Below are 25,418 nucleotides of genomic sequence, written 5' to 3'. Positions count from 1 at the left end.
TCAACACTTTTAAATTTTCTTTGGTGAGTTAGCATCACAAGGACACACACATGCAAACAAGCTGTGAGTCAAAGAACACCACCTACGTGGTGCTAACATATTTTCCTAAACAATAAATCTTTGTCAGTTTGTTTCCAAATGAAATTTTAATAGTAAGACATGAAAAGCAGACATTTTCTAGAACCATTTCAATATTTTCACCAACATACAGGATAACCAAGACTTCAGCTTTTTCTGTGTCTCTGTAGTAACAGCTTAAACTTTGTGGCCAGAAATGTGAAATCACTGCCTCTTGCCAACCAAAAAGCATAGGTTCAAAGAAGCTTTCCCATATCCTAAATTTCACTGATTTTCTGAAAGCTCCTAAAGCTGATGTACTTTGGATGCTGGTTGAAGAGTTTGCTGCGAGACATAAGTGTGTGCAACACTTCTGCCCTACAACCCTTCAAAATTCTTTGTCGCTCTCGTGGGTTTCTAGATCGATTCTTTGGTTCCAGTGTATCCTGAATGACAGCACTCTTCCCTGTTGCCTGAGTAACCACAGGAAAAAGCACTCAGCACAAAAGTCTTTTCTTTAAAGCCTACTGTTCCCATGCTTTCACTGGCCATAGGTGAGAGGTCACACACCAGGCACAGGGCCATATTTCTCTCTTTGGGTAAATATTTTTGGAACACTCAAGGCAAGCTCACAGGCCATATCTGTAGATGTCTGTCTGCATGACCCAGGAGATCTGATCCCCTTTAGTGTCTGCAGAATATATCTATGACAGATAGAGATTGAAACAAGCTAAAGGACTATTTTTTAACTTACATAAATTGTACGGAAAGGTTGTTTTAAAAATAATCTATCTGGACAAGTGTATGAACACTTCAAGCAGAGAAAAAAAATGGCATGTTTGGGGAAAACAGACTGGTCATTTAGCATGTGACAAAGCAAAGCAGAATAAGAACCAAAATAAATAAAGTCTAAAAGACAGAAAACTAAACCAACCAACCGAAGAAACCCTTGGACAATGTTTTGGCCTCGGTCACTGTTGGAAAAAACCTCAACAAGTATTGAAAAACAATTAACCATGCCCTGCATGCCTGAGGCATGTTATTCACTCAAAGGAACCCAAGGAAGACAATACTGCTGCACAGATTAGACAGAAGAGGAAAACAATAAAACAGTAGAAAACAGAAGTTATCAAAGAAAACAACAAACTTACGCAGGTAATAGAGATTTGTACCCGTGACAGTGTCATCAGCCACTATGGAAGAAGCACTGTGCTCTTCCAGCTAAAATTACACAATTTCTTATTAGTTATTTTACACCAATGCCTGAAAAATATAAAAGTAAAAAAGAATTATGAAAGCCTGTTTTGCAATATTGATTTTGGATCCTGAGAACTGCATTTAGTCAACTTAATCAGGTAAAAAATTAACGAGGGAAATTTTAAATAGTGAAAAATCTAGAAATTATTAAAATAGATATTCTGTAGAATGTTTGTCTCTCTGTACCAGCAGAAGATGAACCTAGATGTGAAATCTCTACATAGCAGCAGAATGGGGCCATTTAAATGGAAGCAGTGACTAGGGACATTGGTTTAATTTCATGGAAGCTACTAATTTCTAAAAAGTAAAATAATGTCTTGGCAATAACTGCATTTTCTTGAAGCTTCCTAGAGAGGTGAAGAGCAGACAACTCATTTTAATGTGGACACCAAGCTGACATCTGGGCCTTGTATATCTGTACAAAAGTAGAGAGAAGAAAGGTGGTATGTTAAGAACAAACTAAATCTTTTTTAAAAAGCAATAAACTGGCAACCCATTAGATACTAAGGACAAATTTATGTGGTTAAATATAAGGACCATTTATTAAAAAGCCCCCAAAATTATATAACCTTGCCAGAGTCCACTTTCATACTAAAAGGTATTAAATTAGCTAAAATTAGAATATTGTCAATTCAGGCTTTCTTTCTCTAATACGTTTAGCATAAAAACAATTCTATCTATAGCACAGGTATGTAGAAAACTTAGAATAAAGAGAGCTGCCAATTCTCCTCTTAAAAGTCTGTCCAAATTCTGTTTGTTTTTATTGTTAAACAAAAGTCACCACTTTCCTATTTATGATTGATTTGAACCTGAAAACATGTCTTCTGTGAACACATATAACACACGATAATTAAGGCAGATCAGCAGCCATTTGAAGACTGTAAAAGGATAATAAAGGAAATGTGAAAACTGGGGGGGGGGGGGGAGGATGTGATTAAATTTAGTCGGTAACTGCCTCTTAAAAAATATCTATTTCTCTTTATGTCTAGCACCATTATTATCATTTGTCAACAGAAGTAGCATGTTTTGTTCATTCAAGATTTCATTATGCCAGTACTGCATCAGGAAACTCAAACTGGTATCTCTACCTATAACTTTTTGAGTGGTGCCCTAATACTTAGTAACTTCTAAGACAGATATCATTTATATTTTGTTTTTCTCATAACCTTCTGAGTGAAATGCGATGTCTTAGCAGCTGTACACAGCAGTGTTCACAGGGTCCAAAGATGACAGCCCTCTGCTTTCACTTGTAAGTGCTGAGCTGAGGGAATGACACACCACAGCAAAGTCAGGAAGACTCCAGGTCATGCTGGCTGGTGTCTGGATGTGGAGTGGCAATGCTCTGCCCACGAGGGACACATGGCCACTTCCTCTGTGTCTCCAGCTGTCCTCAGATTCTGCAGGAGCACTCTACACAACACCATTCACTAAGGCAGACTGCTGAAACTGTGATTTCATTGCAGGGCTACTGAGATTTTTAAAAGAATCAATAAGTATAAACTAAACTAAAAATAAGAAGAAAAGGGAGACAGGTCAGGGACATTTTTCTTAGTGTCAGTTGTTCCCAGAGGCTACATTTTTCAGAAAGGATATGGTGAGTTATCTCCAGGGTTGACAAGGCCAGATAACATTTCAGTTATTAGCAGCAGCAGGATTAATGGACATCCACCAAAAACATCATGTTCTATACATGGGTTATTCAGGGATGAGGATGAATTAATTTGGAAGGAAATTGTTAAGGTATCTGGAAAGTTAATTTGAAATGGGAGGAAGTACCAGGCACTAGATCTTATCTGAAGCCTTATTTGAAGCAAGAGTCCAAAGCATTTGTCAGTTCTACAGATGCTCTAAATGTGTGATTAATCAGAGTAGGAAATGGACAGAGATCAAGGAATACCCCAAAGCTGAGAAATTAGTTTAATTATGCTCTTTGGAGTAACAAGAGTGAATCCACCTTCCTTGGCCTTTTATTGCTTCCATAAAAATGGCAGGGAGTTGGGTATGAGTAAAAGAAATATGGATAGGATATAAGGGAGAAAGGACAGCTGATCATATAACTTTACTATGTGAAAACAATTAAGAAATGTGTTTTGATATGCGCTGTGTAATTTATTGTAAGAGTTGCCATAAGAGCTAAGCTTATAAATTCATGCCCTAATTAAGCCACAGCCCTTTTATCTTGTTTTTCATCTTAGACACAAAGAGAAATCTCTTGTGGATGATAAGAAACATTATATTTCCGTCTACTACCTTGTAGAACCTTGTCCTTCTGATGCTATGTTTTGGTCAGTTTGTCCAAGTGTTTATTTATGCACATTCTTTCCTCACAATCAACACTACATTAGCATTAAATTAATCTAGTGAGAGGGTTGCAGCAATTTTGCCAGAAATAAGTTGTAGCTTCTCAGTCCTACCACTTTTTCACTTTTTTGTTTTTTTATTTTTCTCTTTTTTCTTCTCTGAGTCAGGTTGTCCCCTGAATTCTTTAGAATCACTTTAACACCTCTAATCTATGCTCTCTTATGCTGATTCTCATCCCCTTTTTCTCAGTCACCCTGAATGCATTTTTTAAATTATAATACTGTATGACTTGTTTGCTTACCTCAAAAATGCATTTCTATCTTCTCTCTTTCTACTGTGTGGCCTTCTGAAGATTTTTATCATGTTTTAAATTTTCTCTAGTCAATGTCCTTTCTTAGTAACTGAGTTCAAATACAGATTTAGTCCTGTAATTAGTACTTAACAAAGTGTAAAAAAAATGTAATTCCCTGAATATAAAAAAAAAAACCCAAAAAAACTCTCAAAAATACCTTTACTGATGCATTCAAGGTTATTTCTAAACTAAGTAGAGAGATACAAATATATCTCATCATAATGTTGCTTTTGCTTATTCAGTTTTCTCATATTATTTCCCCAAATAATTTGAATCAATTCTGATGCAATCAAGGCTTTCTCATTTCTTTGACTGCTCCTAATTTCTTCTGCTATTTGGATTTGTCACCTCCCATAAGTAAATTCCACTTTTATTTCCCCTTAACTGACAGAGTGATGACTTTCAGTGTGAACTGCTTACTTAATTTATCCAGTGAGGAAATAGTATAGAGTCATTGTACAAATTATCTATCATCCAAATCCTTTGGGTTCAGCCTGTTTCTGAGAAATGTGGGATCTGTGTTTGTATTGTTATCAAGTAATTCTAGGACAGACTGTTACCTCTATTACAGGAGCACCTGGAACTCAGAGTTGGTATGATAAAGGCAAGTTAGGAAATGCTGTCTATGTGGCATAAAGCAGTATTTTTAAATCATTAAGGATGTCACAGGTAGGATTTTTGTGACCAGCACAGTAAATACTAAATGGAATTGGAAGCTCAGGTTGTGAGATGCTATTTTTCGAGGATGAGTTTATTTGAACACAGATAGACATATATGGAACACCATAAAATTCAAAAAGTACCAGAAGGGCAGGAAAAATAACAGCTCAAATTAGCATTGCTGACAGCAAAACAGAGGACCCTCAAGTGGAAACTAAATAGGAAAGGGATCTTCAAATCATAAGCACATTGCAAATGTGAAGTACTTTTAAAGAAAAAAAAAAATCTGTCTAACTTCTCTTATTATTTAGATATTCAGAATAACAGTTTTACATTTGACATCTGCAGGACAGAAATTGACATTTGTAGTTTAGTGAAATAGAATCTCAATCCAGAAATCACAGTGGAAATGCAGAGCCCGGTCAAAGAATTCAATATTCAGTATGGGTGAGGGCATCCACATGACTCTACAATTCTTTTCTTTCACTGACTTACCTTATTTTAACAAGGATTAATTCCACTGAAGGATAGAAATACTGAAATCTGCAATAATAAAAACCCAGAATATTGATATTGAAAACTGTGAGTAAAAAACCTCACAACCTATTTTTCATAACTTGTGCCCAACTCAATTCAGAAACAAAGAAAAATTAAAGTAACATAGAGACAATCCATCTGTATTCTGAAAATGTTTGTACTTTCACAGTCAAGAATATTTTAAGTTAGATGGTTCAGAAAGCTTTGAATTTTGTGTTGTTGTTGTGTTTTATGTTTTTAATAACAGATTAAATAGTGCCTTTCAAAAATCAAGCTGTGGTGGGATGCTGTGAACCAAAACTTCATTCATAGGCACAAAGCTGCACTTCCAGTCTGATTTATGTTGGTCGATAGAAAATAACTACCTCATGTCTGCTTTTATAGGAAGCACTTGATATACTTGATGAATTTTACTAAAGCCTAAATTCCAGCTTTGGACAATGGGACATTGTTCCTGTTCTGTTATTAGCAGGGTAGTGGTAATATATTACAACAGAATAGCATCCCTCCAGTGTCCATTCACCTGAATAATTTCGGTTCTCATCCATTATGTACCCAGAGAAATGAAACAAGCGTCTTTTCCTTGGCACAGTCTGTAAATTATGAAACATTGTACAGCCAGCCAGTGTGAATGATTAACTGAGATCAAGAGATATTTCACAAAAATGGCTCATTCTTCTCAATCAGAACCACAACTCAGTATACCAGATCAGAAAATGATGTCATATGTAAGTGTTCTCATTCTGATCCCTAGTAAGAGCTATTGTCGTATCTTGTGTAATAACTTGCTGTTAAAAGATCACAAAAGTAAAACTATTTTAAGAATATTTTTTTGTCTATATAGAAGACACCTTCTTTATACAGAATCATGTTCTTTTTTATTAGCATATATATATTGTGAATGAAAATCTGTAATAAGCTTTTACAATGAAAGTATAACATTTTGTCAGTTTGAATTTTGTGGCAAATTTAAATTGCATCACTCTTTGAAAGTTTAAATATATTGCTTGGCTATTTGTCTTATTAAGATTTAGCTTTATCAAGTTTATTCATTACCCTAAATTGGGAGGTATAGGTCAAAAATATTCGGTCAAAAAAACCAGTTTAACTGTTTCCAATTTCAAGCTTGCCTTTCAAGCTTTGCAAGCTGGAAATAAAATATATTCTTCAAACAGTTCCTCCTGTGTATTTAATGTTAAGTGTAATCTATTAATGAATGTGACACTTTTTGCATTACTACAGAGCATTTAATTTCAAATTATTGTTCACCATTCTCTGATACATATTTGTCATGGATTTTGGACTGCAATTATTGATTTTTTTTTATTAGGTTTATTGCAATTCCCCCTTGTAAGTTTTTGTTGGGTTTTTTCCTTTTTAATCTGGTCTGCTATTTCTTGTGCAAATTTTAGCTTCATCTTGTGAATATTTACAGTAAATCAGAGTTTTCCTAATATGGACTGTGTCACTGAATTCAGTAAAACTGCTCAAGTTTTAAAAGTAACTCACTTTTGTAAATTTTCCAGATTTAAGACTTCACAAAATAAGCATTCAGGAGCTGTTATGATCACTGCATGACATGGGTGTGTGCAGCCCTTTACACTTAGATGTCATGATCCCTGATTCAATTCTGTTCTCCTACTGGACAACCAACCATTTTTTTAACAGTTTCTCACCCAGAATTCAGTGTTTACAGCACCATGTAATCTATCCTTTGTTGTTAAGGTCTCCTAAAAGTTCTGGAAAATATGTAATTTATGCAAATCTATACATGAAGATTTTCTTATCTGTGTATTTCCATTTTCCATTTAAGCTGAGTTGCATTTCATCATTTCTCACAAAACCTCTCAGAGAGTAATGTCTTAACCAGTATAAACTTTCCAGTCTGAGGAATGGAAGTGTCCTCGAAGTTTGGTTTAATGCTGTTAAAAACAAAAATAATCAATAAGTAAAACTTTTTTGGAGTGCTCACCTTTGTCTTTGCTAGCAAAGCAATGCCTTCTTTTTTATTTTTAAATTTGGTCTTTAAAAAGCTCCACAAACTTGCTAAGATTTCAGTAAAGTTGTAGCAATTATCTTTCAATGGGCCCAATGCTGAATTAGAAATATATTTTGTCCTGTCATTTGCATTAATTTGATATAATCCCTCACTGTCTTGCCTGGTCACAGTTTTAGTGCCCAAAGTAAAGAAAGCAATGATAGTTAACAGTAGAAATCCACACAGATTATTAAACATTAGTTAGCAGTTAATTCTCATCAGCCTTTGAAAGACAGGAGGTGAAGGGCAAGATACAGGGAAAAATTTGCAAAAAAAGACTTCAAGATGTATGAATAGAAGAATAAATTAGAGCAAATCATATAAATTGAGCAACAGAACAGACAAGGCCATAAGGATTTTGTGCATGATCTCCCTTGAGCAACAAAAATGAGTGGCACATTAAATGGCTCGTCATGCTTTATTATATTTACACCTTTTAGATTGTTTCCCTATTTGAAGTCACCACTACTAAGATGATGCTTTTAAGAAAGGAAACCCTTTTTACTAATTACTATCCAATTCATAATACAATTAATATGTCTTGCCAAATATGTCCATAGACCTAACTGTATATGAGACAGTTGGCTTAGCACAGATGTTCTAAGCATGCTTTTACTTGTCCTGTTCCCATATTATTTACAAGTTATTTCCAAATGTATCTATTCATAAATATACCTCTGTACATATCAGTGTGTTGTTTAAAAGTAGGTTGGGTTCTTATTGTTCTCAAAAAACCAAAGAAAACAAAGAACAAAAACCCCAAAACCAACCAGAAAGCTCACACAACCTGGGTGGGGTAAATAAAATAAAATAAAATAGTGTCATTTACTTTGTTATTAAGAATGACCTTATAAATAAGATTTTTCTCTGAGGAAAATCATTAGTTTGAGAATTCTGAAACCCAGGACTATCTACTCATCTATCATGGGAAACTGCCTTTCTATAGCATTTTTGTTTAAAATACACATTTATTACACAGTAGCTCTGCTCAGAAAAAAAATGGCTTTATGGCCCATAGATGTTTAATAGCTCAGCTACAACTGATCTGTCTGATGGATAGGGCTTTTAACTACACTGTGATTTTTTGGAAGACCATAAGTGGAAGGAAACTAATTGAATTGGCTTTTGAATTGGCTGGGGGGCTGCCGTTGTTTGACAGACAATGAAAACAATTTAAATCACCTTTAACAAGAGAATTCCTTTGACTTTGGGAGTATCACCATGAATTCACATACTATTCCCTGGGGTGCCAGTAGAAACCACACTTTTAATTGCCAGCGTTGCACATGTATAATCATATTGTCAGCAGGGTATGTAGCAACTGCACAGGGTCTGCACAGTACTGTAGAGGAAAGCTGTTAAATTGGGAATGTCTTTGCCCTAGACTAGAATAAATAAAGACTAGACTCTGGAAAAATAAAAAATTATTCACCATTCATCTTAACTAAAATTAACAAGTATTTCAGGTGTGTTACATAGAATTACGTGCTCAGGAGGTCAATGAGCTCTTAAAATCATTAATTGCCATCTTAAAATCATTAATTTCTTGCTTGAAGAATATGATTTCTCAGATGAATTTCCTATTCTTCATGTTCAATGAAAATAAATCTTAATCAAAAGCCCAGTTTGAAACAATTAATTTCACTTCCAAGTTTGGTGGGAGATTGTGCAAGTTCCTAGGGTATCCATCTTTCTTTCGGGGGCATTATAATGTTCTCATCATCCTGTCTGAATCTCTGTTATTTTCTAAGGAAATGCAAGTAATCTATTTCTTTGTTTCTTGGCTAAGTTTCATCTGCTGCCCTTTTTTCTTAATTTTATATTTGCTTTTAAAAATCTATGCTTCATCATTCTCTGTGGCACTTCTGTTCATTTCTATTACCTTCGTGCAGTTCTTTGCAATATTTCAAAAATAATATTTATGCACAGCAACATCAATTTGGTATGCTGTAATTACAGCCAGTGGTCAGCCATACAGAGAACTGTTGATCTATTAGACACAAGTTTTACTGACACTTGATGTGATATTTAAGGTAAAGATTACTTTAAAAGAAGCTACTAACTATGCACTTTCAAAAAAAGCTTAACCTACAGGATCCTCAAATGTAGGAGTTCCCTTATATTATATTCTTCTACTGCATTTTTAAAACATAGTCCATAAAGCATAGGAAAAAACAGAAAGATAGCTGCTTATAAATACTAATGTTATTTTCTGTAAATTAAAGTAAGTAACTGATTTTTGGATTTGGTCTTCCTTTGGGTTGTTTTGAGATTTTTTCTTTGGTAAAACAACAAAAAACCCTAAAAACCTAAAAATCCTTAAAAAACAAAACAAAAAAACCCTAAAAAACCCAAACAAAGAAAAAAATTCTTTGAAAGAACCAAAAACTTATTTTCATTATTTATTCTATTTTGATTAACAATATTATTCCAATCTGTTCCTAATATCATCAATAAATATATCAAATGAGAAAAAAGTTTTCATCTAATTTATTTTATTTTATATTTTCTTTTTTCAGTCAACTGATAGTGTACTTTTATCTCTCTGTTCATGTTTCTTTATTTGGTGTTCTACTGAATATTTTTTATATGTGGGGTTTTCAAAAGCACTGTAGAAGAGGAGGAAAGCATGAATGATGATGACCAACAACAATGAAAGGATAGTAAGTATAAGAACTTCCATTTTTTATTTCTGCATTTCCCTTTTTGTCTATGCTAGGAAAAGCAATTGTCACAGAGGTGGCTTATTAACACAGAAAATGTTATTCTCATGTTATGATCAGATTTATGGAAGTTCCTTCTAATCATTATGCAATTACTTAACATAAATACCAGTATTTTACTTTTTCTTTTGTTTTTCAGAATTTCCAGGATACTTTTTCATAAATCATTGCACCAAAGTCCAAAACCTACACACAGGGCTGTAGATCATGGCTGCCCTTGGAGAGTATTAAAATGTTTAGTTTTTCACTTTATTCAGGTACCTGACTGAAATGTGATCAGTCCGCAATTTCCTAAGTATTATGGATGCTTTTAAATTAAACAAAAAGCATCCAGTGTTGGTGTTGTGTATTGTGCAAATCATGAGAACACATTCACCATCTGCTGCACAATTCACAGGAAAGAAAATGTATAGACTAAAACTAGAAGTTTAGATGTTGCTGTCTACAAAAATCAATTCTGGAAACAGTTACTTAAACAGTTACTTATACCTGATTTTATGACCTGCAGGATTAGTTTTGGCACTTACCGCAAGCAGTTTCCCTCTGTCTGACCTGGATCTGACAGGGTTACATGTTGCAGACATGGTTCTATTTTTTAGCATTTTGACTGCAGAAGCAATAACAAGTTATGCTACCAGGAATTAAATTAACAGACATTTATCTGTTCCCCAGAAGACTTGAATGAGAGGCATAAATCTTTTCCAAGAAAAATATGAGTATATTGAAAATTTTATCATAGTATTTTACATAAGAGTATGCTGTTCTTATTGACAAGTTCATTGAGAAATTATATTTCAACCTTACTTGCAGAATAAAAGATTTCTCAGTACCAACTTAAAGCCACTGGAGCTTTTGTAGGATAGATCACCAGAAATTGGGTTGAAGCTTTGCAACATCTATTCTTGTTAATCCAGTAGAAATTACCACTAGGATATCACCTGACCCATCATCAAATTAGTAGTCTAAAAACTGAGACTTTAATGGATTTATCAAATGATTGGAGAGAACTTCATAAGGATAAGTGTGAGAAAAATCTCTCTGACAATTGCAGCAGACTCAACTCTAGTCAACATGATGAATGCTATTCGTGATGTGCAGCATGGGAAAGAAAATTATGCACAATGTGATTCTCAGACAAGAATGTTTTTGTGGAAAATGTTCAAGGACACTTTTAGCCATATTGAAATTTGACAAGAAAAATAGTATTTTGCCATTATTACTAAACACCCACAGAGATTTTGTTGATATTATAAAGTCTTAGGACTTGACTAGGCATATATTGATTGATCTGATTTTAGTTGTAAGAGCAAGTGTCTAATGGGCAGATATTACTACCTAGATTTGTTTTTACTTTACCTTAATGTAGCTTTTTGCTAGAACATCTACTAACAATTAATATCCAGTATTAAGAAATAGTTATTCTGCTTAGAGTTATCCATGATCCTAGAAAAAAATCTTAATTCAGAAGAAAAAAGACTTAAGCAGAAAACACAGATCACGCTGGTCACTTCAGAAGAACATCTTTGTGAATCAGGTTAAACTGGTTTTAAGAATATGAAAAATAACAGTAAACCGCATATCATTTGCAATTTAGAAGCTTTCAGAAGATCATGTTTAGTAATTTTTATTGTTAATAACAAGGTACCTGTAATAATTAGATCATTAGAATCAGAAGTCTCGATATTACTGTAACTTGACATATAATAACTGTTTAGTTCATTTTGTTGGGACTGTTAGAACATTAATAACTCTAGCAAAAGATTTTATTTTCCTTAATTAAACATATTCCCTTTTGTCCTTAAAAACATTTTGAGTGTAATACAAATGATTGACCAGTACAAATCTATTGAAACTGGTTTTTACTTGAAAAGTATTTTCCTATTTCTTCTTTTTCCTTTCAGAAAATAAAGGGTACATACAAATCCTATTTAGAATTACCCTTGTATCTAATCTTTCAGAATTGGATGAGTGTAGTTTTGTAGATAAGGACCTGTCACCTTGATGATATTCATGGTCCATGACAATTCGAATAAGAGTTACTATTATCAGTCATAAAATTTCTATATACCAATTGTAAGAAAATCTGGGTTTGGAGGAGTCCTGTTTCCTGTACTACATAGTCACTAAAGGTTTCAAGCCAGCAGAAAATTTCAGTAAATATGGTCTGATTCTACTGTAAAGATATTTCTCTGAATGTTGATATCTAGAATGTCTTTCTCTTTAGTGCTGTATGCATTACCATGTTCCAAGTTAAAACAGTAGTCACATTTCTCACATTTAATTCAGAATATAATCCATACAAGCTAAAGATTGCCTAGTTAAGAAGCAAGACAAAATATGGTTGTGTAGACTACTTTTCCTATGCCATTAATGTATGATGATTTCAATTACTGCAGGCTCTTTGCTGCTCCTGTGTCCCATGGGCTGGTGACTGATCCCTTCCTGTTCCAATCATAGCTTGAGTTATGAATAAATACATGACAACACATCATCAGGGGTAGAGCTGTAAAGAAACATCACACTCCAAATGCCATTTTGCCTTTTCAAAGCATAAGATGTCTGAGAGTCCTATTTGTGGTCACTACAGCTAAGAATGAGAGAGTAAAGTGTTGGCCTAAAGGGAAATAAATGAGCAGGTCCGGGTGGTTTGCAAGTTTTTCTCCTTTAGTCAAGAAGGTCTTGACCTCATGTCTAACTGTGGGTAATTGGTAACAGTGGGACTCCTTCAACAGGAAAATAAAGTAGACTGAAACAAAATAAATATGGAAGAAAAGCCATATTTCTAAAGTAATTCTAAAGTGTGCTAGAATTACTCTGAGCTGGAGTTAAAGTCCTATGTAAAGGTCAGGCCTATAGTCTGAAATTTAAAAGCAGAGAGGGCAGCTCTACCCTCCAAATACTTTTATGTGAAGACAAATGGTAACAAATTAATAGCCAGCTCTGATAACAGCATCACAAAAAGGTTAAGCACCAGCTTATTTCTAGTATTTTGACCCTGCTATGTTTTCATAGATTGTCTCCATTGAACCAAAAGCATGACAGTGTGTTACACAGTCTTTCCATGTGCACCTCCAGGTAATTTAAGCGCTTTCAGAGTCATATTGCCAGCCATGCCTACCATAATCTACTGTACTGTACCAAAATGGTTCTTCATATTCCCATGTTAATTTGTTATTTCTTATATTTCTTGCCAAATATATACAGAGGTAGCAGAATATTCTGTTAGCATTGTTGCTTTTCCAATTAATCCAGTATACAACATACATTAATTCTGATACATCCACTTTCCTGCTTTACAACACCTACAGACATTTCAGACATTACAGACATTATTTCTTTCATGAAGAAGTAATGCATTCTGCATATTCAAAGATTGTCTGGAATTATGTTTCTAGGAATTTGTTTAACAGTCAAATTTACTTTTGCAAATATTTATCATTTAGTTTTTATTAGGATGCATTTTAAAGAAAAAAAAATCACTTCCATTGTAATGAATGAGAACTTCAGGCACTCTATAAAACTCCAAAGTATGTCCAAAGGTCAGACACTGTTCCTTTTATGTCATAAATGCAAGTGCATAGTTCACTATGCAGAAAGGACAGTTAAGGAATTTTTAGGCTTTAAAAAGTAAAATTGGCCTTGGGAAGGTGAGACAATGTGTGGGAATTACAATACCTGTAAGAAAATTTATTTCCTTTAATGGTTGTTCCAGTGTCGAAAAAGAAATAACTTCACAGGTTTTAATCTCAGAGGAACACCTGAATAAGTGATAATTTTCATTATAAAGTGGAAAATATTGATGTACAGAAAACCAGATGTGTATTTGAGAAAGAGTTTAAAAGTATCCTACTTTTTTATTAAACCAGCTTCTGTAATCTTTGTTTTAATGCATTTTGCCATACTCTCAAGAATTACTGACAGGTCTTCCTGTCTTTTATTCTGTAGGTCATTCTGTAACACATTTGGTCACTCTTGGGAAGTATCTTTTTGGACATTCTAGAAAAGGCTTGACTCTCAAAACATTTTTAAAGTACTTGGTTAAAGACAGCAACTTAACACAGAAGCAAGTAAATGTTTTTGTCAATTGTGCAGACCTGAAGCTGTTTCTCCTAGGCTAATATAGCTCATGTGAATTTAAGGTAGCTGAGAAAAATTAAGGCATAATAGCAAAACACATGTATTTCTCATGAGAAGACAGTGAAGGGAACTCCACCAAATTACTGGAGCTTCATTCCCTAAGTGAGTTTCCCTTCCTTACTTTATGGATAACATTGTCTTGGTCCAGCATACAGGACTGCATGCATGTCATTACATCCTCTTCTTTTTGGAGAGATATTCAAATTCATATAATTCATATGTGGTATACTGTTATTTCTCACCTCAGTTGCTGTTAAACTTACCTTTTCCAGTCTGTTTTATGTTGACATTCTCAACTGTGAAATAAAATTTCAGTTTGTTAGAGTACTTTTTCCACATTTTATCTGGTATAGCTTTTCCAGAAAAACTTGATGTGGGTTTACACCTTTCCTCTATGTCCTTATACAGGCACAACCAGAAAAAAAATCCATTTTAAAAAGTGTTGATTTTTGAGATACATTATTCCAGTGCAAAAAAAGAGGGAGATTTTCAAAATATCCATGCTCCATGGCAAAATATAAAAGTGGATTAGCTAAAAATAGCATAAAACTAATTTTCCAAATTGAACCTCCAGGGATGAAAGATTTGCATTTCCCACATGTCTGATTCCTCAGTTACTGGTTGATCTAGGATTACCACTGTTTACTTCCTTTTTCACCTTTATAAAGAAACCAACAAAGAAACCTCTTCTAAATACAGGAGATTGTGTCAGCAAATTCTTTTTTAAAGTCAAATTCAAAATCAAGTGAGTTGCTTGGAAGAATCCAAGTGATTTTAAGACAATATGGCTTAGGTTCTCAGGACATAAGATAGTTTACTGGTATATATTATTTTCCAGCTGGCATAATTCTAATCCTTTCTGAGAATTCTGCATACTCCAGTAATGTACGAAAATATTATTAATGATAATGTAAGAATAGGCAGGATACATAAAAGAGGTTTAAGTATTAGAACTAGGTGCAAAACAAGTAAAAAACTAGTGAAATATTTATGTGATGTTAAATAGCAAAAAAGCATCCATAGATGTTCAAGATTGTGTTGAAATACAATCAAAAGTTTTTAAAGAAAATAATATAAAGAAAATCTGGTTGTTTTCCACTGGATTTGTTTTGAGTTCCATGATGAGGTCTGAATGGTTTTGACCCATTAAATTGTTATAAACTTGGTTGCAAGAAATTTACATTCAAAGTATTTTTATTTTTGAAAGAAAAGATTAATCCAACTTGGGAAAGATGCCTAGAGCTAAGCATATGTAAGAAACCATCTCAAACTTTGCAAGGCTAAGCACAATCTGTATTATGGCTTAAAGTAGCCTTTTCCCTAAATAAATTAAATATGTAGCATGTGTACTACTCATTCTGAAGGAGCCAAACATAGGGCTGTTCTCCTTTCTTTGTGCACATATTGACTCCAAGGTTATTCTGGTTCTCGAGTTAGCTCTTCTGGCTGTCCAGTTTTCATGTTGAAAGACAAACATAGGTTGCTGACTCTCAGAAGGACATTGAAGAATTCCCTGCATAATATGAAAAATTCCCTTTTCAGTAAGCAAAATTTTTCAACCTTATTCAAGTAGTAAATGCAATTTCTGAGATAGAAACTGGGGCTTAAGTAACCACAATGACATTAGTAACATACTACAGGATATCCTAAATACTTCTGCTCAGATTACAGATTTTTTTTTCTCTAATAGACTTTCTTGCCATGTGAAAAAAGAATATATGATAAGCATGATTCAAACACATCACAAAAATAATTTATTCAGATCCTTACTCCTAGCAGAGATTACACTAAAGGTGTTAGTGAGAATACTAAATTATAATTATGAAATTTGAGGCAATTGACTCCTCCTCTCTTCTGTCTCTAAGAGACACCAACATAAATTTTAAATAGAAAAAGAAATATGGTATTTTTAAAATTTTTTTTTATTTCACCCTTGTTCAAAAATTTATAAAAATGGTTCAAATACCCGAAACCTCCTCAATGAAAATAAAAAAACAAAATCAAAGCTCATAACTGAAAATCTTTGTGTTTAAATACACTGCATGCTCTTCTAGAGTGAAAGTTCTAGAGTAATTTATTTGTCCTGCTTCTAAGCATTCCTTAAAAAGAATGGGCAGAGGATTAGTTCAATTTATTTTCTTTTAGAGAACTACCCTAACCATAACAAATAACACACCATGTAACACACTATGACTTGACATGAAACTTTTTTTTTTTTAATGTGGGAGTATTTCCTGTTTGGAAAAAGAAAAGTTATTTACTCATCAACATAGGTGGTAGACATAAGAACTATAACAGATTTTAACCTTAACAGTGACTAAAAAAAACTGCAACAGGAAGAAGATATCAATTGCTGAAATAAGAAAGTATGTAGAGAGAAAAACTTATGGAAGTGGAGAAAAAGTAAGTTAATGAGGAAATTGCAATCAGTCTTCTCATCATCAACCAGAAATAATTATCACAGCATGCTACCATTCAGCTGTTGATTAAAGGTATTTGCTTAATATATTTGAAATAATTATGCTTGTTCATAAGGCCCTGTCAGCACTTCTATTAGGAACTGTGTCCCTCTGGGTTTTGTACCTTTAAAATTTGTTCAGAGATGCATGCAAAATTTCATTAGTTTGAATTATAGCACTTTTAGTCAGATCTGATCAAAATCATGTATGTATGTACTTTGGTATGCTTAAAAACCCAAAGCTCTACTTTTGCATCCTTTACACATTCTTAGTCCCCGGTGAAGCAAAAATGAAATTACAGAAGCAAAAGAGAATGCAAGAATGCTCAGAAAAGACGCCTGGGATTTATATATATATACAGTATATAAAATATCTAAAGCCCTCTGCATACAATTACCATTTATGAATTAATGATCATAAATTAATTTTCTCTTGTGCTTGAAGATGTTAATTTTTGATTTATAAAATCTAAATGGTAGTATTGGCACTAAATTTTTGCATAGAAATATGATTAACTTCTTTAGGCTAAGTTACATTCTTCATGAGGAGACTTAAAATTAGCTAGGACTTACTTTAATTCCCAGTGGTGACATTTGTTAATATTCTATTTCATGCTGCAAAGGCTATTAAAATCTTCCTAGATTGTTTTTTAGAACAGCTAGATGTTTTTTTATTTCGTTTGTTGTTGTACCAACGACTTGATGACTCACTCAACCAAAAAACTGGTTTGTACCTGCAGTTGGACAAATTTATATGAATATTTGCTGGAATTCCAAAACACTAAGCACAAGTAAAGAATAAGATTTTCATTGATATATTAAATATTGGAAAGAAGGGTAAGGTCTCCTCTGTGCTTTCTTTCCACTGTAAAAACCCCAGTCCCTATGAGTCCCTAGACCTGGGGAATAATTCCTATGAGGGAATTATTCCCCAGGTGTAAGGAATAATTCCCTCACAGGAATTATTCCCTAGACCCTTCACCAGCTCTGTTGCCCTCTTCTGGACATGCTCCAGCACCCCAGTGTCATTCCTGACTTGAGGGGCCCAAAAGGGAACAGAACTTAAGGTGTGGCCTCACCAGTGCCCAGTTCAGAGGGACAATGCCTGCCCTGGTCCTGCTGGCCACTCTCTCCTTGACATGGACCAGGATGCCACTGGGCTTCTTGGCCACATGGGCACAGTGCTGGCTATAAGTTCTTTAGGCCAGTCTGGGCCAACTGTTTTTCTCCTGAGCTCAATTTTCAATGTAAGTTTTTAGAGGCTTAAGATATTTTGCTTTATATACACACTTAACCCCCACCTCAAGACTAAGCAGGAGAATATTGGATACTCAGTATGTGAGCATTTTTGACGATCTACTCTTCCACACATCCTCTAGATCCAACCTAGTACTATCTAGCCAGAACTGTTTTCACCATGGCTGCTACATTTAAGTCTTTATGATGTGATATGAAGAAGAGTGTTATCTTTTCATTTTCTCTGCACAGAGGTGATGACTGGGAAGGATTTTGAAGGGTACATGAGTGTAGTGGGATAGAATATAAGAAAATATAGTGTAGAAAGTAATCTTACCCCTGAGGGGTTGCAGCTGGGTCAATTATCAAAGATTAGGAGCAGGCCTGACTTTAACAGGCCACAGCTGTAAACAATGAGAAGAAAAGTGCTACAAAAGAGTGGGGTGGCTGGCTGAGAAGGGTACTGGAGTCATCTGGCTAGTTTGTGAGAAGAAAGTGTTACTGCTCTGAGGAGCTGCCCACAAGAAACACCAAGGAGGTATGAAGCTTTTGCAGTAAGGAGGCAACAGTATGGAACCCCTGCAATCAGATGGCAACACATGAGAAGGTTTTTGTCCCTTTAGAACTAAGTTTTTCTTCACTGAAAACTCATACAATTTAAAATTCCTATTTCTCCCTCTTCTCTAGAGTAATTTCCCTAAACTAAGTGATCCTGCAGTGAAGATAGCTGCTTACATATATTTTTGCCTTGTGAGTTCAATGTTTAAAAAGTCAAAATTATTAAATTGGCCTGAAACTGAACAAGTTTTTTCCTGCTGGTAAATCTGTGCTATCTATCTATCATTTACCTAGTATTATACAATGTACAATATATTCCTAAATGTATATTCAGCCAGTCACTAGGATATAACAATTGAAAATGCGTTTAAGTCATCTCACATATAAAGATTCTGACTTGCTATAAAAAATGCAATAACACTGTTAAAAGTAAATTTGTTGTAAACAAAAGGGCTGCAATCCAATGGATATGAAGTTATGAGAAAATAGGATTTTTCTTTAAAAACGCCATCATTTTAACACAGACTATTTTCCATATCGATAGTGAAATATGTCCAGTTATCTGTTCTGCTCCTCTTGTCCTGTGCTTCTGTAAGCAGACACAAAAGAAGCAAAAAGTATAAAAAATGAAAATTTGGTTTATAAAAAAATGTTAATTACATGAGTTAATGATTTAAAATTAGGAAGGCAAGTATCACTGTTTACCACAAAACGTCCCTAACAGCCTTTGCCCTTCCCAATTACTGGAATTACAATTATTGTCCGGAATGTAAAAGAACCTAAGTAAATTGTTTAGACTCACCATAAGAACATTAATTTATCACGGTTGTTCTTTGGGTTTTTGTTGTAAATGGAAAGAGACTATCAAAATTTTTGTTTACATCATGTTCACATATAACACTTTACTAACATTAGTTATATAATCAACATCACATTTTATTTTCATGACTAATCCAAGAGCAACGTAGAACTTTCTCTTTATGAATCCTGTTCCTATAAGTAGTTTAAAATCCACATTTCCAAACTTAAACGCAAAATAGCCTTGCTGTACCTCTCAATATTTATTTTTTACTAGAATCCCACAGGTTTCAAAGGTCTATACAGACAACTTCCCAGCCCCAGTTGTGATCATCCTGAAACAGACAAAATAAATTTGTGTTTATTTTCTGATCCTTAATTCCATCCTCGTTTTGATACAAATAAAACTACAAGGGATGCTACTGAAATAGCCTTTAGAAGTCTCACTGCTTTTGCTTTCCTTTATTATACTTAAGTGGCCATCTCACAAGTACTCAGAACTGGATTAGCCCAGGATAGTAATTTGGTAAACCTTTAGAGACCTGAATGTAAGCTTAGAAAAAATGAAAGCTGAAACAGTTCTAAGTCAAGACATCTTCTTTGCTGTTGCAGAGACATGATCATATTGTTACTCCCAAATGTTCTAGAATCTTCCTCTGGCCCTATCTGAATTATCCCCTCCTCCAAAGCCAAAATAAAGGAAGATGCTGACCTCAAGATTAGCTCAGTTGGTCAGAGCATGGTTTCAATAATGCCAAGGTCAGAGGTTCAATCCCTGTATGGGCCATTCACTTAAGAGTTGGATTCCATGATCCTTCTGGGCCCTTCTAACTCAGACTACTCAGTGATTCTGCTATTGTCAGTTGTGCCTAGTACATCCTTATCTGCAGCATTTCATAGCTGTGCAACGAACCTACTGCTACTCACAAAGCTGTGTGTTCCCAGAGAACACTTGTGCAGCCTTTGAAGGCTCTCACATATACTGGTTAAAATTTTAATTATCTTCTTTAAATGGGAGTTAATTCCTGACACTGGTGATGCTCTGAGGATGTATTATGTGGTTTACTCATGATCTTATGCAAAAATTCTCACTCTTACTAACTCCTGAAACTTTCTGCCATATTGGGCTGTCTGTGTTTATTTCTAGCGGGCTAGAATTTCTAATTTCCCATAAGAAATGTGCTTCTTTGGGTCATTGATGAATTCTTCTTGAGTGTGTTTAGGTAGCCTATGTGACGGTGTTCACAGGGGTTTTCAGGTGAGGGAAGAGATGAGAATGTTGACTCCATGTTCAGAAGGCTTGATTTATTATTTTTTGATATATATATTTCATTAAAACTATTCTAAAAAGAATAGAAGAAAAGGTTTCATCTCAGAAGGCTAGCTAAGCTAAGAATAGAAAGGAATGAGTAATAAAGGTTTGTGTCTTGGACAGAGAGTCCAAGCTAACTGGGCTGTGATTGGCCATTAATTGTCAACATCCAAGATGGGCCAATCACAAATCCACCTGTTGCAGTCCACAGCAGCAGATAATCAATGTTTACATTTTGTTCCTGAAGCCTCCCAGCTTCTCAGGAAGAAAAATCCTAAGAAAGGATTTTTAATGAAAAGATGTCTGCAACAAGCCTATATTATGTTATTGATAAAAATCTTGTATTTATTTTCAAGCATCTACAAGGTTTCAATCTTTCTTAATGTGAACGACTTAAATTTCACCGTTTATTAGACTATGAATCTACTTAAAAGACCATATGATGATAAATCCATTGATCTTCATTATTTTATTCATGTAGTATCATAGGTATTTCTTAGTTATCTTGCTAAATTGTAATTACTCATGTCTTTTCCCACCTAGCAGAGGAATTTCCATTCCTTTGGATCTTGTCCATATATACAAATGACTATATATGCATGTCCATATATATATGGACTTGCAAAATTAGATTAATAAAAGTGAAACAAGAACAAAAAAATACAGTAATGTTCTCACTCTGGGTCATCTATATAACATCATAACTTAGTCAAGCTTTCACATTTGTCAGGAGTTCAGCATGAGTTTCTCAACTAAAAAAAGCACATATTTGATTTCTGTCAAATTATTCATGTTTCAATGAGAAGTAGGTTACAGTGTTAGGCAACCAGTAAAAATCAGTAGTAAATCAGTAAAAATTTTCCATTCCTTCCTATTTACATTGAAATTTCAACTCCCAACTTCACCAGGTCCATGAGAGAATGTTTTTGTTAAAGACAGACTGGTCATTTTTCTGATACTTCTGCATCATAAGTGCCAGTTTAAGGGCATGGTCTGTAGACTAAATCTTCAGGTAACAAGAGCTGCCATAGTGTAAGTGATGATTTGTCGTTGATTTCTTGTTGATATTTTATGTCACTGTCTCAGCCGTCTCATACTTTAAACTGAAAGTGGATATTTCACCTGAAATGAAGGTAGGAAATGGAGAATGAGCTGACTTGGTAGAAATATACAGCACAATCTGAAGTCTGGTTTTCCTTTCAGCATGTTCAAAATTCCAGAAATAGTGAATTAAAAAATACCTGTACCTCTTAACTTTTGATCATCCACATTACCAGAAACAGAGTAGATGTCCAAGGAGCTTTAAATGTCAATGATAATCAATGATTATTGATTATTAAAATAATTAATTAATTATTGCTTCCGCTTTATTCTCTCCTCTCCCAGAAGAAAAACATTTCAGCCACAGGTGTACGTGGGGGTGTACGTGTCACAAAACTATATGCTTCATATCTTTAAATATGTGCAGGCACTTAGGTTTCTATCAATAAAGACAGACCATGGAGCACGTTATTGAATGTCTTCAGACTGTCCTGCTGTAAAGGACAGCTTCTCTTGTAACCTGCTCACACCTATTTCTAGCTGTCCCACTGAAGTTTGCTGTGTGGTCTGGGCTGCTATGAATACAAAAAATATGCCTTTATATATTTAAATTCCTTTGCATTTACTTTTCAAACATGTTCTCTCTTTAAAGTGCAAGCAGTTCTGAGAAGAAACTAGGATGAAGACTCCTTCTCCAGGAGAGCTGGGAAATAATCCCTTTTTCTGCTCACACCCTCCGAATGTCAGGAGTGCAAGTATTCAGTTTCACAGTGAGAAAGTTTAAAGTTCAGTCTCCACTACATCTCACTGTAAAGGGCACATTTCTCAGGAAGACTGTCAGAAGTCTTGCATCCTTCAGCTATTTGAAAAATTTTGGTTAGGATTTTATTCGAAAAGAAAGATGGATCCCAACCTACTGAGAGAAGTGTCTCTCTGGTCTGACCTGTCATATCCAAAGAGGTGATTTAGAAGTATCCAAGCTCCATCCATGGCAGAGAAGCAGTTTGTCACAGGTACTATTTACCAATGATTCGATTTTTGCCATCAATTGTATAGGAAGTGTAGAGGTATAAGATGAAAGGTTTAGACCATAGATAGAGGAACCATTCACAACTATTTCTGATATGAAATCGTAATCATACTTGTTACTTCTTTGGACATGTTTAATAATTAATTATAATTTTGGAGTACTGTTAGTAATGTGGAAACTGCCAACCTTAAAAAAAAGCACTCACAAGTGAGTGTATGATTTATTTTTGTTCCTTAATATTTTTTTAATAAACAATCACAACTCTGCAGAAGTGACTAGAGGAATATTAATATTTTATAGTGAATAGAATGGTACGTTTTTATGTATTTTCCATAACAACCAGAGTATCAATTAATCTTAAATAATTTGCATTTGCAGTCTACATTGTGAATGTCTAACTTTACATCAAAGAATAGATACAAGAGAAGCACATTCATTTTTTTTTACCCATTAAATTAACTGCATAGTCATAAAAAGGTGTTATTTCTGTTAAAGGGCAGATCTGAGAAATAAATAACTATCTGTTTACTTAAGCAGGCATTAAGTTTCTTTCAGGAAATGTAAGCATCTAAAAATTTTCTATCAGGTACTCTCAGTCTGCCACCATGTTGTCAGAGCAGCGAAAAATTGACATATAGAAAGTAAATTTAAAGTTGCAACTTTAATTTAATCTAATGCCTTGGAATTAATGTTTTATAAATCTTAGTCTTTTTTCTTCTGCATATTTTGAACAACTCTTTTTTTTAAACTGTCTCATTGTATTGGGTTTATTAGATATTGTAACACATCTTATTTTATTTAAAGAAAAGGGTTCTGTCTCAACTTCAGGTGAAATCAATTATCTGCAGTGATCTATTCACTACCTGGTTGTCTTTTAGTAAAGTATATCATTTTTTCTACTGCTGAAATAAATATTGTTTCTAGTTTTGGCTTGGGTTTTTTCTTCCAATTGCAGTATCTCTTAAATCTATGTCTATTTTTTAATGCACTATATTCTTCTTATTTCATTATTTTTATAACAATTGCTTTGGTCTTTGAACCTGTATTAATACCTTTCATGGTCTGAATCAAAGACAAGTCCCTCCCTCTAGGCTATGCTCAAATTATCTTCAAAAAACAAATTAACATGAGGAAATGTTTTGCAAGGTGCTTTCATCACAATTATGATTGCAAAGAAGATACATCTACTCCTCTACCTTCAGTCTCAACACCTCTGCTCACACTGCTTTATAGTGAACATCCAGCAATCGGGTATACCATGAGATCAGTTGGGGAAATATTTTTAACTGGAGCTAGTTCAATTTGACTTTACTATCCAGGTTCTAACAGGTACGTGGCATTACTGAAGACTTTTATAACTGTCAAAATCATCACTCCACATTTGTAGCCTGATTTAAGACCTTACACCTGTGCATAGTTGTCACTATGCTTGAGCAGATAAATTTTTAATTTTTACTCAGTACCTGGGTTTTTTACATATATGGAAATCCTAGAAATATGTTTTGGCTGTTCCATACCACATTCAAGCATCTGAATTTGAAGAGACTTCTAAAAGTAGCAAATGTGAAATTCATTGTTGTGAGGGTGGCAAGGCACTGGAACAGGTTGCCCAGAGAAGTTGTGGATGCTGAAGAAATGCTGAAGACCAGGTTGAATGGGGCTCTGAGCCACATGGGCTAGTGGAAGGTGTCTGTGCCCATGGCAAGGGGTTTTGGATTTAAGCGATCTTTAAAGGTCTGTTCCTGAGAAAACCAATTCCGTGATTCTGTGATTGCGTGAAATGCCAGTTCCTGCCTTGATTTTCACCTTATTGGAATCTTATGTTTGTTTTCAGATTGAGAAACAAAGCTGTCTTTGTTTGTAAAAAAATATATTTGTGTCCAGAATGAGCAATATTCCTGAAACAAGCATTATTTTCATAATAATAACATCAGTAACCAACTGGAAAGAAGGAAAAGAATTCTTCAGCTATAGGGTGGGGAACTTGAGAGAAGGCAATGGTGATTGAGCACCTGCTGTCTTGAATGTCTTGTTCTTGACTCTGATATCTATCACATTTAAACCATGATTATTTTATGTATCAAATGAACTTAATCTCAAAACAGTCATTTAGACTTGTTCAGCTCATAGCAGTGAGTGAAATAATGGAATTTTGGAATAGACCACTAAATTGAATGAATACCAAAATACTACAGGAGCACATGAGATGTATGTCAGGATGTATATAATTTGCTTTCCAGTTTTAACTATAACAAGCAATTCAAATTTAGAGGCATATTAAAAACAGAGGCAAAAACCTTTGACTGTGGTCTGTTGGTATGGAATCTCAGCCAATGTAGACCTGGTTAATATGAATGTTGTCTACTCAAACATCATCTTAGAGAAATCTACTAACTAAAGGGGGAAGTTGTATAACACTCTTGGGCAGTTTATGAGGATTCATACTACATCAGTGTGCCTGCTTTTCATACTGCAAAAGAATGAGGAATAGTTCATCACCACCTGAATTCATATTTCTGACCAACATGAATAAGGGTTTGTCTATTTGGACATCCATCAAAACTTTATTTATTTATTATTCTCCATATGCATTAAGCCTCTATTTATCTAAGCAGGGAAAATTTAAAAAATATTTTAAATTACAATATTTTTATATTTACCTTTGTTTTTTTTTAATTCCCATGGCCTATAGATGTAATATAATAAGGCAGGGAAATAAAATAGAGTGAACGTGTTTGGCAGATAATAAGGAAGAAAGAAAAACTGATTCTGAATAACTGACTTTCTAAAACCTGGTTATTAATGCCTGTCTCACACCTAGATCTCAACTATGGCTCCTATATCACAGGTACAGGAGAATGACCGTAGGGGAAAAAAAATATCTACATGTTTGAGAGTTTTCAGAATAACAAAGCACAGCGTG

The sequence above is a fragment of the Melospiza georgiana genome, chromosome 1 (genome assembly GCF_028018845.1).
Source record: "Melospiza georgiana isolate bMelGeo1 chromosome 1, bMelGeo1.pri, whole genome shotgun sequence".
NCBI lineage: Eukaryota > Metazoa > Chordata > Aves > Passeriformes > Passerellidae > Melospiza > Melospiza georgiana.
The sequence above is the reverse complement of the archived record's forward strand: the minus strand, read 5'-3'. Positions refer to the sequence as shown.